The sequence below is a fragment of the Micrasema longulum genome, unplaced genomic scaffold, assembly GCF_059751315.1.
Source record: "Micrasema longulum isolate JH-2025_06_02 unplaced genomic scaffold, ASM5975131v1 h1tg000564l, whole genome shotgun sequence".
NCBI lineage: Eukaryota > Metazoa > Arthropoda > Insecta > Trichoptera > Brachycentridae > Micrasema > Micrasema longulum.
This window is the reverse complement of record NW_028277760.1, coordinates 129394-137470: the sequence shown is the minus strand read 5'-3', so window position 1 is coordinate 137470 and position 8077 is coordinate 129394.

Here is an 8077-nt window from a genome sequence, read left to right as displayed (position 1 = left end):
CGAGAAGGAGGTGTCAAAAATGTTCACTTTCGTCTATTTAAAATTCCACTTTAAAGGCTTGTAATAAATATATATATATCGTAAAAGCAAACACAATGGGCCTTACTTATTAGATTTTCTTATACTGAGTCTACATTAAGAAATAACTTAACCCGGTTTAACTATTTATAACCGATATAAAAAAAAGCTTACTTATAAAAATATTTATTACCTGAAATAACAATTCACAGGTCATTTCATGCTTCATTTTTTTAAACAGTCAACACTGATATGTGCGCGTACGCAGTAGCTTTTATAACACCAAACAAATGTCAAAGTCAAATCGAGACTACTGTCAATGTAATGGAGAACATGGATAAAACCGTTAGAAATAGAAATTAAATTTTGAAACAAAAGGAGAAGGTAAAAACGAGCCCTTTAGATTATTCGTGTTTCTTTTTTATGACAATTAACTAAAACACACACAAACATATAACATTTCAGATATTATTACAACAAATTATTAAAAACCACTTGACAAAGGTCGCAGGACTTCGAAATTGAAGTGAAAAAATAATCTGATAAACTATCCATTTTGATTACCGAAAAATATGACTTTTGACAGATCGCGTGCTTATTTCAGCGTTATACCACATAATGTGCCGGTATAAGTTTCTATGGTAGCTATCCCAGATTTAAACCGAGTTTAACTCTATGCGAGGTTTATAAGTAATACTTTTTGCTACACAATCATTATTCTACCACTATTCTCCAGCTTAACTGTATACCCGATTTAAAAGTAAGGCCCAATATCTTATTGAATGACGTATAACCTTTTTCATTTTGTATTACTTTTAGTTCTCATTTTCGAATTTGGAAAAAAACGACACAACTTATGTTATCACCTAATCTAAAAAGTAAAAATACAATCGTTACTTTATTTAATAAGTGATTATTTTTTTAGTCTTTGGGGTTGTTTATATTACAATTGCTCCAAAGCATGGCGAATGTTCCAAGCAATGAAATATACAAGATCTTAAACATAATTAAAAGGATCAGTTAAATTATAAATGTATTTTGGCATGAAACGACGTGATGCGGTAATTTTTCACCAATTTGCGAATCAGTTGCGGCACTGGCAATCAAAGAGCGACCGATCACAAATCATTAATCATGTGAACAGAGATCGTGTTGACAATGCGTAATCTGGCGTAGTTCAACTGAGGCTAACCCTTCGTCTGTCTGAGACTTTTATATTCCACCAATTTCACATTCGTTATAAATTTATTTAAACACTTTATATTCCTAACATATAAGAAAAAAGACGAAGAACATTTTAGAGATGGTAATATAGAAGACTATGCGTCTACAGCGCTTATGACCTGTGTTTTTAATTGTGGTTGATTAATATTTCACTTGTGTGTTACCTATTATTGATAAAACATCGAACTACGGTTAAAACACAGATTAGCCATTTCGATAGTAAAAATTCCCTGAAATTCGTAAAGCACAACACGCTTTGACAAAACGATTACAATGGACAAAATGGACAAAAATGGACGAAGTCACGTTTATCAAAACATATATTTTTGAGAAGGTAATAAAGAAGTCAAGCCAACTACAGGGCTTATGACCTGTCATTGGCTAGCTTAAGTAACCACTTTACACAATGTATGAAGAAAGTTGAAAAAAAATAAAAAAATTAGGCATTGCCTAGTATGTAGGTGAAATAATTCAATGAGATGAATCTCACCCGCATAAATAAAAGTTTCAGCTCTTCAACTTCACAAAAATCAACATATGAAAGAATTGAAGGTAATAAGAATGGTGAATAATTCACAGCGTGTAAAGTGGTCACATAAACCAGTTAATGACAGAAATATTTCTTTAAAATGGCGTTTTCACACAGGAATATTTCATAGTCCCTGGACTGATACCTGAAGCGTAAGACTGATCATATTACCTTTATGTAACAAAAACGATCAAGACACGCTGCGATTAGTGTACCAATGCAGTGCCCTATGCACCATTAGGTGCAAAAAGTATATGATGATGACAGCATTATTTATATTGAAAAGCGCACAATAAAAGAACAGAAACAAAATATAAACTATACATTTGTGGAGTAGTTGATTCAATATTGGTTTGCGCGAATGAGACAATCCATTTTATGCCTACCCAGCTGTGACAACAGATAATCGAAATACGCTGCATTTTGTATGGCAAATCACTGCCCTATGCACCATCAAGTGCGGACATGCTTATGATCATGATTATGACTGACACTATATATTTTTTCAGTCGTTATTTGTTTGTTGAAGAGAAGCTAAATAGGATGTTATTACAGATCGCCAGTAATGAAAGGGTTAAGTAAAAAGGGCGGGCATGGAATAGCCCTAGGTCTTAACGTGTTGATATTGGGAAACGTGCATCAATGAACATATTATTAAAAACCGAATTTCGAATTACCATGTTCTGAGAAAAATCCAAAAACACATTCAATTATTGTATCGGATGAATAAAAAGGCTTTACAGTTAATTGGGAAAAGTGCAAACATGGCTTCGAATAAGCAATTCTTTGAATTCCACTGAAAATTAACGTGAATTCATATATAATCATTTATTTATTTATTCAGAAACAAAGTTAAAAGGCAAAAGTGCCTTGTTACATCTTGGTACCGGGTGTATTATTAAGCGTGTTACAACTTTACAAAAGAATGAATGATTTTTTTTGGGATGTGTTTGTTTTTAATTTGTTCTACACATTGACATATTAATACACAGAGAAAATCCCTGAGCCCTCAAAAATTATGACCCTTGATTCATGCCCAACGCGTATTTAGTCGTTTTTCGATCTCCAACCAGCGCAGCGTGACGTTTAGAATCAAAACCAAAACGCCTGCTTTTGTCATGAAAGTGTGTAAAAAAAGCCTTTCGGATAAATATTGTAAAAAGGATTGTGTAAAATTTCATTGGTAAATATTTGTTCATGAATAATTAAGAGAGCTTAAAACAATTAATATTAAAATATCAATATTATGTTTTGTAAACGTCGAACTATGCCCAGCGGCGCAATTGCGAAGCTCTTCTTAATTACAGGAGCGCACTGATAGAAATACGCTTTTAATAATTTTTTTACGCTTTTTTTTTCAAGTCAAGGAAGGAATCGTGTGTCAGAAATACCACATAGTAAAACGAGGCTAGCACAAAGACTTGCATATTTTATAGGCCCAAAAATATTTAATTCTTTTTTTACTGTTAATATTTCATTGATCCCAAACTTTCAAAATGTTCCTTCTTTAAAAAAACACGCACTATTCTGGATTCAAACTAAAGATATTTAATCTCTTTTTCTATAATATATTTTGTTGTCTTTTAACATTAAAGAATATTTTAATGTTTTTTAATTTTTTTTTTCCTAAAGATAAATCTAAAGATAAAGTATTCTTCGTACGCCTGGACTCCGATAAAAAAGACTTGGACATGAAAAAAAAAGAATGGCGACTTGGTACCACAAAAAAATAATGTGTTCAATGCGTTTATTTTGTTCGGTGTACCTAATAATGAAAGATAAAATGGCTTTTAAGAAATGAATAAAAGTTTCGTTTTATCACCTGGACGCGCGGGCGAGTGTCGGATTAATTCGGGAATTAATTAGTAATTCGGCTGCACAGGTGAGGCAGATCTTATCTCAGAAGTATTGGGCTCGAGATCCTGTCCTGATATACTGCGCCAATTATTTGGCCAACTCACAATATGCCGTGATAAACATTTTGATTTCAAAATAAATCTTTTTGATAGTGCCATATTTTAAGATTCAACGCACGGTAAAGGAACAAAATTCTTAGGTATATTTTATAAAATAAAATAAATATATTTGTAATATCAAGTCACATGGGCGTATAAATAAATAATAATCATTACACTTAATGTAAAACCACTTCTGGACTTTTCTGTCTACCTGTTTCAAGATGTACCCGTCTCTTCGTCGGGACACCAATTAAACCAACATGCAAAACCCACTTTACACCTTCACCAGAGTTGTTGCACAAAAATATAAAACATATGCGCTGATTAGGACAAACATGCACTGAACTTACATATTGAAAATATTGTTTGTTGTTTGAGAAATAGTTGAGAAAAAAAGGAGAGGGGTGGAAGGGGGAGCTTGAATTCAATTGGTTGAGGTTGAGGGTGACCATTGTGGTGGAATATCGTGAAACGGGCTAGTTTTTTAAAGAAATATTTGCATTCTTATGATTTACTCAAATATTTAATTTTAAGGGGTCATTTTGAACGAGTTGTAAATAACACACTACTAGAAAATGAGATCAAGTTGGAGTAGAGTAGGACTCGAACCATGGACCTTTGAGCCGCGAGTCCGAGACACAAGCCACCGGACCACAAGCCGATCATTGAAAGGTTGTTTTATTATTATAAATCAAAGGAAAATTATTTTTTAATGAGCAATATTTCCATATTATTATCTTTTAACCCTTTATTATTTGTATGTAACATTTAAACTATTGTATTTTTATTAAAGGCATGATTAAAATTGATTAAGTGATTTGCTAATTCGGAGAAATTGTCATTATGAAGACACCTTATATGTTCTTTAACACGAATATCAAAATTTCTCGATGTTCTTCTAACAGAAACAGAAGGGCAAAAATTGCATTTTAATTGGTAAACACCTGAATTATTTAATAAACTATTTTTTTTCTTTATTATTAAACAATAATTTACCGATATTGTTATTTGTATAAGACAAAGAGATGGGCACGTCTCGAAAGCGGTAGACATAGAAAATTCGGTAAGTGGTTATATATAAATATTTTTGACCACATACTTAATGATTTAAATATAAATATTAATAATCAACATTTTTATAGGTGCATAGGGCTGCACTGCATTGCATTGGTGAATCAAATGCGGTGTATTTTAATCATGTTTTGCTGTTTAGTCCTACGCTTCAGGTGTCAGTCCAGGAACAATAAAATATTGCAGTTTAAACAACCTTTAAAATCAACACTTTACGACACCTTTGCCAAGAATCGAACACGGGACCTCAAGAATGGTAGGTAAACGCACCTATAGTCCTTAAAATGTAACATGATTAGAATGACAATTGTCAGAAAAAGTGACGACATAACTTTGTAGCAACGACAAAGGAGTTATTTATATTGACACACGAAAAATCATTTGTATCTGGCGTGTTAATTTATTTCTTTAATACAATGCTTGAAACATAAATCAACAATAATATATAAAATCAGCTTTAAAACTAAAAGAAAACTAAAATAAACCTAATTATTAACGACGTTCTTACAAGGTTACACCAGTTTGCAAAAACGTTAGAGATGGGACAAATTGATCAATGTAAATTGATCTAATGAAAAAAAATAATTCATTTGATGCTGTTCATGAAAAAAGTATAAATGTCTCATTTTTTGGTGAATAATTGTGTTAAACACACTATAATAGGCTTATTTTTGCGTTTTCCATATCAATTTTTGGAAACAGAGTTTCATGATTGCATGAAATAACTGATAAAATCGATTTGATCAGAAATCAGTAATTTCCCATTACTAATTAAATTCGTTTGATAGCTGTCATTCTAATCAAGCTATATTTTAAGGACTATAGTGAATAATTAATAGTAAATCAGTTAGTGATTCCGTGTATAGTGTCGTGAACTAACGGATTGAATGTTCGAGATTCGTACCCCGCTCTACAAAAACTTGATTCCTATTTTACTACAGTGAACTATTGTTAAAAAAATTCTACAACTGGTTAAAAATGTCCCCCAAAATTGAAATGTTTGGGTAAATCATAATAACGCAAATGTTTCTTTTTAATGAAATTATTTTTTTTTATAAATTTATATTTTAAGCACTAAGTTTATGATTATTAACTATAAGTAAAATTCAACATCTTTGTTTTTAACCACTTATTTTATTAAAAATAAAAATAAATATTTTTCACATTATGTTTGAATTAAAAAAAATATTTTGAACCTTAAAATAGGGCACACATAAACATATTCTTATGTGTGCTGTAATGCTAACTGATACTACTAACTGGTCGGCCTGGTGGTGTAATGATCAGCACATTTGCCTACCATTCAAGAGGTTTCGGGTTCGATTACCGACATGGGTTGATAAGAATATTTGGTTAGAAGGATGTTTTCACAGAATATTTCATAGTCCCTGGACTGGTGCCTGAAGCGTTAGACTGATCATCTTACCTCCATGTAATAAAAATGATCAAGATACGCTACGATTGGTGTACCAATGCAGTGCCCAATGCAATATTAGATGCGGATAGGGAATGATTATGATGTATAATAACAATGTCAATATATTCAATTTATTAGTTATTTAACAAGTATGCATTTCTTAACCTTCTGTTTGAATTAAAAATTTTGTTCTTTATGGATGTTTTTTTATTTCATAATACTTTTTTACTGCTTTTAAATTTTGAGAATTTTGTGACTTCCCTTTTTTTTAAATGGGAGTCTAATTTTTACATTTTCTCTGATATTGTGAAAATGTTCGTGTTGGCTTCGATCATTTTTTTTACCAAAATTCTTTGTTTTTTTAAAAATTTTATAATATTATACACAAACATCATCGTATTGAAAAATATTATTTGCTTATATGTCTGTACTTTTAATTCTTTTTTATTATTTTTTTATTAATTTTTTTTTAAAAGAAATATTTGCGTTCTTTTGATTTACCCAAATATTTAATATTGAAGGCCATTTTCAACGAGTTGTAAATAACTCACTATTAGAAAATGGAATCAAGTTGGGGTAGAGTGGGATTTAAACCACGGACCATTGGTTCGTGAGTCCGAGACACTAGCCACGAGACCACAACCAGATTCATTATGGTTAGTTTGTTTAAGTTTTCTTGGTTTGATAAAAATATATTCTGCTACAATAGTTAATGTGTGGCATACTAACACTTTTTTGTGTATGCATTTTTATAAATTGTTTTCAGTTATACGTCGGCCGGTTTTGAAGTAAATACCTCATCATCAGGACTGATGATGTCGTTGTAAAACTGAAAAATTGATTGTTTATACGTATTTATAAACAAATAGTGTCTGATTTTAAAATCACATCGCGTAAGCTGTGCTCGTTATAAAGTAGCTTTTGCAAATAATGGTGATGATGAAGGTGACGGATTATTGTTATTTACAAATTTCAACAGGGATGGAGAATACCTTAAATAAGGGAATATGGAGTCAAGGCATTTACAGGGCTTATGACCTGTCTTTGGCTGGTTTAAGTGGCCACTTTACGTACTGTGTAACATTCACCATTTTGCCTATGTTTGAACATCCATATTTCTTCAGTTCTTCCATCTGTTGATTTTAGTGAAGTTAAACAGCTGAAACCTTTATTGTTGTGAAGAGATTCATCTGACTGAATTATTTCACATACTAGGCAATGCCTGAAAACAATTTTTCAATTTTTAAACTTCTTCTTGGACCAGTTGGTTTCATTACAATATTTGAGTTTGTCCAAATGTTCATAGACAAAAGACTGGATTTAACCCCCTCGGGGGTCATTAAGATTAACAAATTACAACAGGGATGGAGAATACCTTAAATAAGGGAATATGGTAGTCAAGGCATTTACAGGGCTTATGACCTGTCTTTGGCTGGTTTAAGTGGCCACTTTACACACTGTGTAACATTCACCATTTTGCCTATGTTTGAAATCCAGTCTATTGGACAAACTCAAATATTGTAATGATTATTGTTATGTTTACATATTATTGCAGTGAATGTCCCGATGAGCAGACGAGCACGTTTCCAATTTATTGTATATTTGAGCGAATACCCGTGATGAAAGGATTAACAGCATGAAGGTACATTTACTAAACATAAGTCAAAATCGACTATTTGTCTCGCGGTTATCTTGAGTTATTACAACATTAATGAAATCTGTATGGATGTTGCATGAAAAATAGGCGCGTCACACCCCTTCGCGTGTAATAAACCGTTCTTAATTAATTTTTGTCAGTTTATCAAGTAGTGAATAATTAGCAACAGTTAACAAGACAAAGCTAAATGCGACGCGGTCCGT